Source organism: Halyomorpha halys, unplaced genomic scaffold, assembly GCF_000696795.3.
Source record: "Halyomorpha halys isolate HHAL.00 unplaced genomic scaffold, Hhal_1.1 Scaffold3465.1, whole genome shotgun sequence".
In the NCBI taxonomy this organism is placed as follows: Eukaryota; Metazoa; Arthropoda; class Insecta; order Hemiptera; family Pentatomidae; genus Halyomorpha; species Halyomorpha halys.
In genome coordinates this window covers 14,944-22,312 of record NW_027108026.1, presented here as the reverse complement: position 1 = coordinate 22,312, position 7,369 = coordinate 14,944, and the positions used below count along the sequence as shown (strand labels likewise).

Here is a 7,369-nt window from a genome sequence, read left to right as displayed (position 1 = left end):
GTAGATAGTTGACCGTAGATTAATGATTGGAGAAGTTTGTCGGGGTGTGCGGTCAGCAAAGAACATAAATAAACAAAACCATATTTATTTATTTTATACCGACGTTTCGACCTGAGTTTCAGGTCTTCATTAGGGCTATAGAACAAAAGAGATAACAACAACATTTAGATAAACATCAAATTGGAAAGGAATAGTATACAAACAAATTTGTAATTATAAGAAATATTGAATTGGATCATAAATGATATAAAATTGATAACTGATAATTGAATTGTAAAAAAATAAATAAATAAATAAATTCCACGATTATCATCAGTTTATGTTGTTCTTTGCTGACCGCAACCCCCGACAAACTTCTCCAATATATAATAGTAAATAGAAAAAAAGGAATAATAATTTATTATCAATTTACACAATTTTGATCCATTTTTCTCTCAATTTTTATTCTTTAAAATTCTCCAACGCTTTGGCCCTCAGTCCATTCTAAAGGATACCACCTACAAAAAGTTGTTTGTTTTTATATAACAATTAAATTATTTCCGTCAACTACACACTGATTTCTTTGGCCATACCTTCAATATAGATGTCATTGCTTTTTTTAAAATCTAAAAATTACAGGCTAATTGTCCTTGTCACATCTTTAAAATAAATTAATCATTAAAATAATATCATAAAATTTTGTTTTTAAATACATTTCTTACTTACATAACTTTTTTAAAAAATTGATATCCTAGATTTAAAACTTTTTTACCAAACACTTTCCCTCTTTCATTTATATTTACAACTTAAAACAGAACCTACCTTCAACAGGTTAGGACTCTGTTATCACCTTATCATATAACAATAATTTTTTATCATTAATTTACATTTTTAATATAATTTAATTAACATTCATTTTGCTTATATTTAAAATCCATAATTAATATATTCTTATTTTATGTGTATTTTTTTAACATACATATACCCCCTCTCTTTTTTATTTTTTCACATATTTATTCACCTATTCATACTTTTATTAGTGTATATTTATTTTATATATACATTTGTACAATTTAAGGATTTGAAAATTTATCTATTTACCAACTGTTTTGTATATAATAATTACATATTTATTTTGCTCAAAATATCAGAATAATGGTGGTTTAGTCCAAAAAATATGGAAAAGGAACCCAAAAAAACATCATTGGTTCAACATGTTGTTCAAAATAAACATAAATCTGATTTTGAAAATGTCAAGGTCATTCATAAAGAAAATAATATTTTTAGAAGAAAAATATTAGAATCGATTTACATCTCATAAAATATAAATTATACTGTCAATTTCAAATCAGATTCTAAGAAACTAAACCACCATTATCCCGAAACCCGGGACGAGTTCATAGGTTGAAAGTTATTTTTTAAATTTAAAAAGAAAAATATTTTTTTTCTCTCTCTGTCATATTTGATAATCATCGTAATTTCAAATAAATATTTAAAAATTACATTGACTACAGAGCAAATAAATGCTATCTAATGGACGAAAATTCGAACTGCAACCACACAGGGGACCTGCGGAATGCCATTTCAGATTTAGAAAGGTCTACTGGAGAAATTGGTGAATTGAACCATTTAACTCCAAAGAGCCGACCGACCTATATCAAGAATAGAAATAAAGAATAAAAGAATAGAAGAGCTACTAAATAAAGGCGATGCTGACTCACTGAAGGCAGGCTTGGTGTGCAGAAGAAAGAGGAGTATTTTAAACCAAATTCAGACCGATGAAGATACACCATGCCCTATAGTTAAAGATAGGCTGAAGAAGGAGTTCGGAGGAGCACATGCTTATGATAATCAGAGAGACAAAAAAACTAAAACAGTCTAGTGGGCAATATGCCGCAGAACTCCAGGCACGCTTTAACAGAATTCAAGATAAACTTAGCGAGATAATGGAAACAATCCCGGTACAGGGTCGGATGCAATTCCTATTCATGGTACTAAAGATTCAGTTGGCAAGAGAGCTGGGGAAGAAGGAACGATTTCTGAGAGAACGCTCGTTTGTGTAAATTGCTCAAGACCTCATAGAAACAAGCGCTAGAGAAGAGGAATCTATAATGGACATAAAAGAAACCGAAGAAGCTGGATGAAAGTTAGTTACGATCGCCCGAGGAATAATTTAGTCCCTCAGGGAAGAAGAAAGCACCAGGAAAGTGCGAAAGAGAGGATAAAAAACCGGGAGAGAAGAATAGTCCAAATAAAACTCGCGGGCGTCGTGAGGACCTAAAATTCCATGGATGCGGAAAGATAGGGCACTTGATAGCACACTGCACCTGTACTCGATGTTTCGAATGTGAAATAGAGGAACATATAGCGAGACAATGTCCTTATATCTTTCGACGACAAAAATCGAACCAGGTAGAACCGATGGAGGTGTCGTGAGAAAGAGAAACATTTCTCCGAGGTCAGAACAATCTACAAATGATGACACCGACACTACTGAGGCCTCAGAGGTTGAAGCAGAAGATAATGTTGTTGGGATTCATAACAGACAGAATTTGAACAGGAGGAACGTGACCAAGGAGTCATAGTGGACAGCAAATCTCCCTTTAATAGTCCGTTATGGCCAGTCAAGAAAAAAAGCGCGCCGAGTGAAAATAGAGACAAAAACAGAGTAGTAGAAGACTATCGCAAGGTGAATGAAAACTCGGTAGACGAAACGTACTCCATACCTCAGTTCGAGGATATATTTTGATAGATTGAGCGGGGCTAAAATTGTCAGCACACTGGGTCTGAAGACGGGGTACCATTAAATTAAGATGCACCCGAAAGATCAGCACAAGATTGCGTTTACTTTCAAGAGGGGCCACTACGAATTTACGAGGATGTCTTTCGGCTTGAAAAATGCTCTGGTAGCATTCCAAAGGCTCATGGACGAGTTTCTGAGAGGATTGGATGAATCCGTCTGCCAGGTGTACATGGATGACCTGCTGTTATTCAGTAAGTCCGAAGTGAAACACGTGCAACATTTGAGGAGCGTATTCCAGTTGATGAGGGAGTGAGACTTAAAGATTTCAAGAGAGAAGTCAGTAATGGGTCAAGCCCAGACAATTTTACTTGGACACACTATCTCATAGGAGGGAACAAGACCAGATGCCATGAAAATGCCCCACTTCTTCCAGAAAGTAGAGGTTCTGGAGAGGATGGCAGTGCCGAAGGACATAAAAGGGATCCGGAGGTTGTTTGGTGAATTGAATTATTACCGACGATTTGTGCCAGAAATGACTGAATACCATTGAACAACTTACTAAAAAAGGGATCCAAGCTGGTTGTAACGGCAGACATGGCGTATAAGGTTACGAAATGTATAGAGCAGCTGTAGTGAGAGCCGATCCACAGTTTGCTCTCACGACAGTTACCAGAAAGTATGCTTTGAGGCCGGTGCTATCCCAGGAACACGAGAAAGGGCAACGCCCTATAGCCTACGCTAGTAGACTACTTGCGGAGACGGAGTCCCGTTATAGTGCTTTGGAACGAGAGTTGTTGGGAATAGTGTAGGCCGTGGTCCTCACTGACCAGAGACCTCTTCAGTGGGTCGGGAAACTGAAGGAATCATCGACACGGATCACTCGCTGGAAGGAGCTTTTGGGTCAGTATAATATAGATATTGCATATAAGCCAACAAAAGACAACGTGGTGGCAGATTGGCTTTCACGTGCAATTATAGTTAATGCATTGGAGGAAGCCCATGGAGGCCCGTATAGTAGTATCAGACAATTTCCGCGAGAACGGACTCCAGAGGAAGAGGAGCATTCAGACGTACCTAGACACGGAATCGATGGCGAAGCATCAGCAGACGAAGGTTCCAGAAAAGGAAGACCGGTGGAGATGAAAGTAATCGATGAAATATTAAGTGAAAAACGACGCCAGGTCATTTGGATGACGAGGACTACGGGCTTAATGAAAATGGAACAGAGTAAATATAAGGGTAGCGACATAACCAATATTTGGTCGCAGCCGGGAGCCAGGGAAGCCAAAATTTGTAAAGCCTTGACAGAAGCATCTAAACACGTAAAGACTCACCATCTGTATTTATGTAATGCGGTGATGCGATCTGGAATAAGATTCAACGATTCTGGAGATCAGAACAGATCGGGGTGGATTGGTCGTTCATTCGCTGTATGTTGATGTTGGAAACTGTTCAAGACACAGAACGACAAAAAGAGGTGACACTGGCATACCACCAAGGAAAGACGAACTACCGAGGACTGAACCAAATCCTGCAAGGATTACGTAGTCGATATTTTTGGTATGGCATGAAACGCACCGTTCAAGAAACTATAAGTGTGCCTCCACACGAAATATGGCAGGGGTCCTCCCCAAGCCACACAAGAGGAAACGCCAAACGCAAGCGTACCACTTAGTGATTCACAAGTAGACACTTTCACTTGGAAGGGTTTCAAGAGGGTAACGGTCGTGGATCTATTCAGCAAAACAGCTATGGCATACTTGGTGGAAGACAAGTCGGCGGAAGTGGTATTACTGGCTCTTCGGGCTTGGTTTCAATTTTATGGGGTCCCTGACAGAATACTGTCGGACGCAGGTAGAAAATTTGATAATGCACACATCGAAACACTCCGGGGCATCCGAAGAGCAAGAGAGGAGGCCTCATAGCACTCTCGGCGACCAAGAACAAACAAAAAACTCACATTTAATTTGGTTTCCCCAATCTAACTTTTCCGAAGATATTTAATTTAAAAATTATTTTGCTTAGCACTACATCATTTTCTTCTATTGGACGGATTTGTTGAAAAATGATACAACTTCTGAACGATGTAATCTTTCAGGATTTACCGGTTTTCTTCTTCCCCGTCTTTACAACGGTTGTCTAAACGAACGTCGGTATTTGAGTAAACACAGATAATTTTTGTTTCTTATAACCGAGGTGTTTGTTTTTATAACGGAATATATGTTGTGAGGTTGCTAACATTTCCTCTTGATGCTACCTCTTACCTCTTATAATCCTTTACATCCAAGGTTTCTCACAAGTAAGCTTTAGTAAGGGACGAAATTGAAATATCATAAGAAAGTCCAAATATGTACATAAATGTCTTTATTTTTGCATAAATATGTAATACAAACAGAGAAATAAAAAAAAATAAAAATAAACAAAATGTGTAATTATTTAAATTTATAAAAAAAAAAAACGTTTAACTTTTGAAATCATGAAGTCATGAAAGTTTGTACGTATTTTGCAGAATGTTTTCCTTATACTCTCTGCTTTTAATAGTTTTTATTTTTATAAAATATTTTTTATTTTGTAAAATCAAAAAAATATTTAGCTGTGGAATTTTTTTTTCACAATATAAACAATATTATTGATCATCTGCATAACTTTGGATTGAAGCGAAAAACAAAATATAGATTCAAAAATGTAGTTATAAGAGTAATTTGTAAAATATATGCAAAACTATGAAATGTGTAAAATGTAGATGGTTTAATTTTGCTTAAAATATCACGCAAAAATATGTAAAGGTACTATAAACATGCATATCGAAGTTATTTAAAAGAAAATGTAAAAAAATGAAAATCTCGTTCCTAGTTTTAAAATATATCTTGATTCTGACCGAGCCTCCTTGCACAACTCTTAGTTTAGTGCTTCCTGACTATTCATGGGTTAGAGTGTTATGGATTTATTTTTATCTATAAATTATATTATCTTGTAAAATATCGAAGAGTATAGATAATAGGAAAAAATACATTTTAATCGCATATAGAAAAATCTTTAACTTTCACAATTAAAACTGATTTTTTGTCATCTGTTTCAGGTATGCAGTAGGACTATAGTCTAAGAAAACATTAATGGATTTAATTGTGGTATGTAAAATGTGATTTGAACTTTTTATTAAAGAGGTACATTAAACTTATAACTAAATATGGAATTTTTAAAAAAATAATATATATGGGAATAGTCATTTAAAACGTATCCACTTTCTCGTCAAATAAATGCATATGCTTTAGTATCCTAAAATGACCCTCAGCTCATTGTTGTAAAACTAATAAGGTTTCTTTAATTTCATTTGTACCTTTATTCGTTTTAGTGATTTAAAGCTATGCCAAAATTGCACATTACTTTATTTTTATGCATGACTTTATCTTACCATACATCTATTAAATTTCATTAAATAAACATTGTTCAGATATCTTTCGGGGTGCTATATATCCCTTTTCCGGGTCTCAGGGGCAATGTTTTTTAACGAATGAGGTATCAAATGAAAGATAATTTCATTGACATGTCACGAGTCTCAATTTCCATTCTTAAATTTTTACTAGAACGCCTTAAAATAAAAACCATTGAAAAAAATAGGAGGTTTCAGAAATCATGAGGAGTCGGCGGATCAAGGCGGTTCAAATTGGGTTTTGTAGATTTTGACACTGACATCAGTACACAAATACGTTCCTATTTATGTAATTAGGAACGTGCTTTAAAGTTTTGAAGCCCAAAAATGAACCGTTTTTGAGGTAGCGCACGAATTAGGTACGGGTTAAACCAAAATAAGTCCAACGAAAGCCAATGGTTGCCGTGGGATATCCATAACAGATGTTTCGTTTTTCCTTCTACCTAATTCTAAAACACAGCTAAATATAAATGACAGATCCTGCTCTTTTCATTAATCCAGTGTTTTTAACCTATTCTTCACTACTCTTTGGGCAATGCTGAATAAAATTAGCTTAAATGTGTAAGCATTTCACAGCTAACATAGGAGTTTTTCCGTTGGTGCTAACTGGTAATTTACATATTGAATCAACTTTTATTAACTTCCTTAAGTAACATACTAAAGTATCGTCACTAATAAATATTATCAATAATATGTTATACAGATTTCCTGCACTGGACGGGTAAATACATTGTTTAGGTGTCTTATAAAATCCGTCCATTTGTTGTTATGTGACGATTATTTTGGGGAACAGTTTAGCAGATTCTCACATTCGATGACTCATATTATTCAACTGGATACCGTGAATGTTTTGAATCAACTCGAGGTCAAGATGCTGAAAATGATTGTATCAAATATGTTTAGTATATCCGTACATAACAATTTTTGAGTACAAGACTCAATTAATTAATTGATTTTACGGCTTAAATTACACAATGGTATCCTATGAACATTTTAAAAATTAGCTCAGAATACGGAGGATTTTTTTAGGGGGAAATTTAACTTTTAATTAAATTTACTCTTGATTTGTGTTTGTTCAAATCAAATGCCCTGAGCTCTGTTCTTTAAAAACTAAACTTAAACGTTTTTTAAATACCGGGCAGATTAAGCCCGGGTCAAAACTTTTTCTAATTTATTATTGAAAATAAGGTTAGTCGTCAAATGCGAGAGTTCCCGCA

At 35.0% G+C, this 7,369-nt stretch overlaps 1 long non-coding RNA gene across 1 annotated transcript in view; it reads left to right on the top strand.

Moving 5' to 3' along the window:
* The window catches only part of LOC136795533 (uncharacterized), a 27,232-nt gene extending 20,177 nt beyond the window's left edge, over window positions 1-7,055 (top strand). Inside the window, exon 3 of the long non-coding RNA XR_010843155.1 lies at window positions 5,802-7,055. This is a non-coding gene — a long non-coding RNA (uncharacterized lncRNA). The remainder of the gene's footprint in view (window positions 1-5,801) is intronic.
* Window positions 7,056-7,369: the final 314 nt, after the last annotated feature.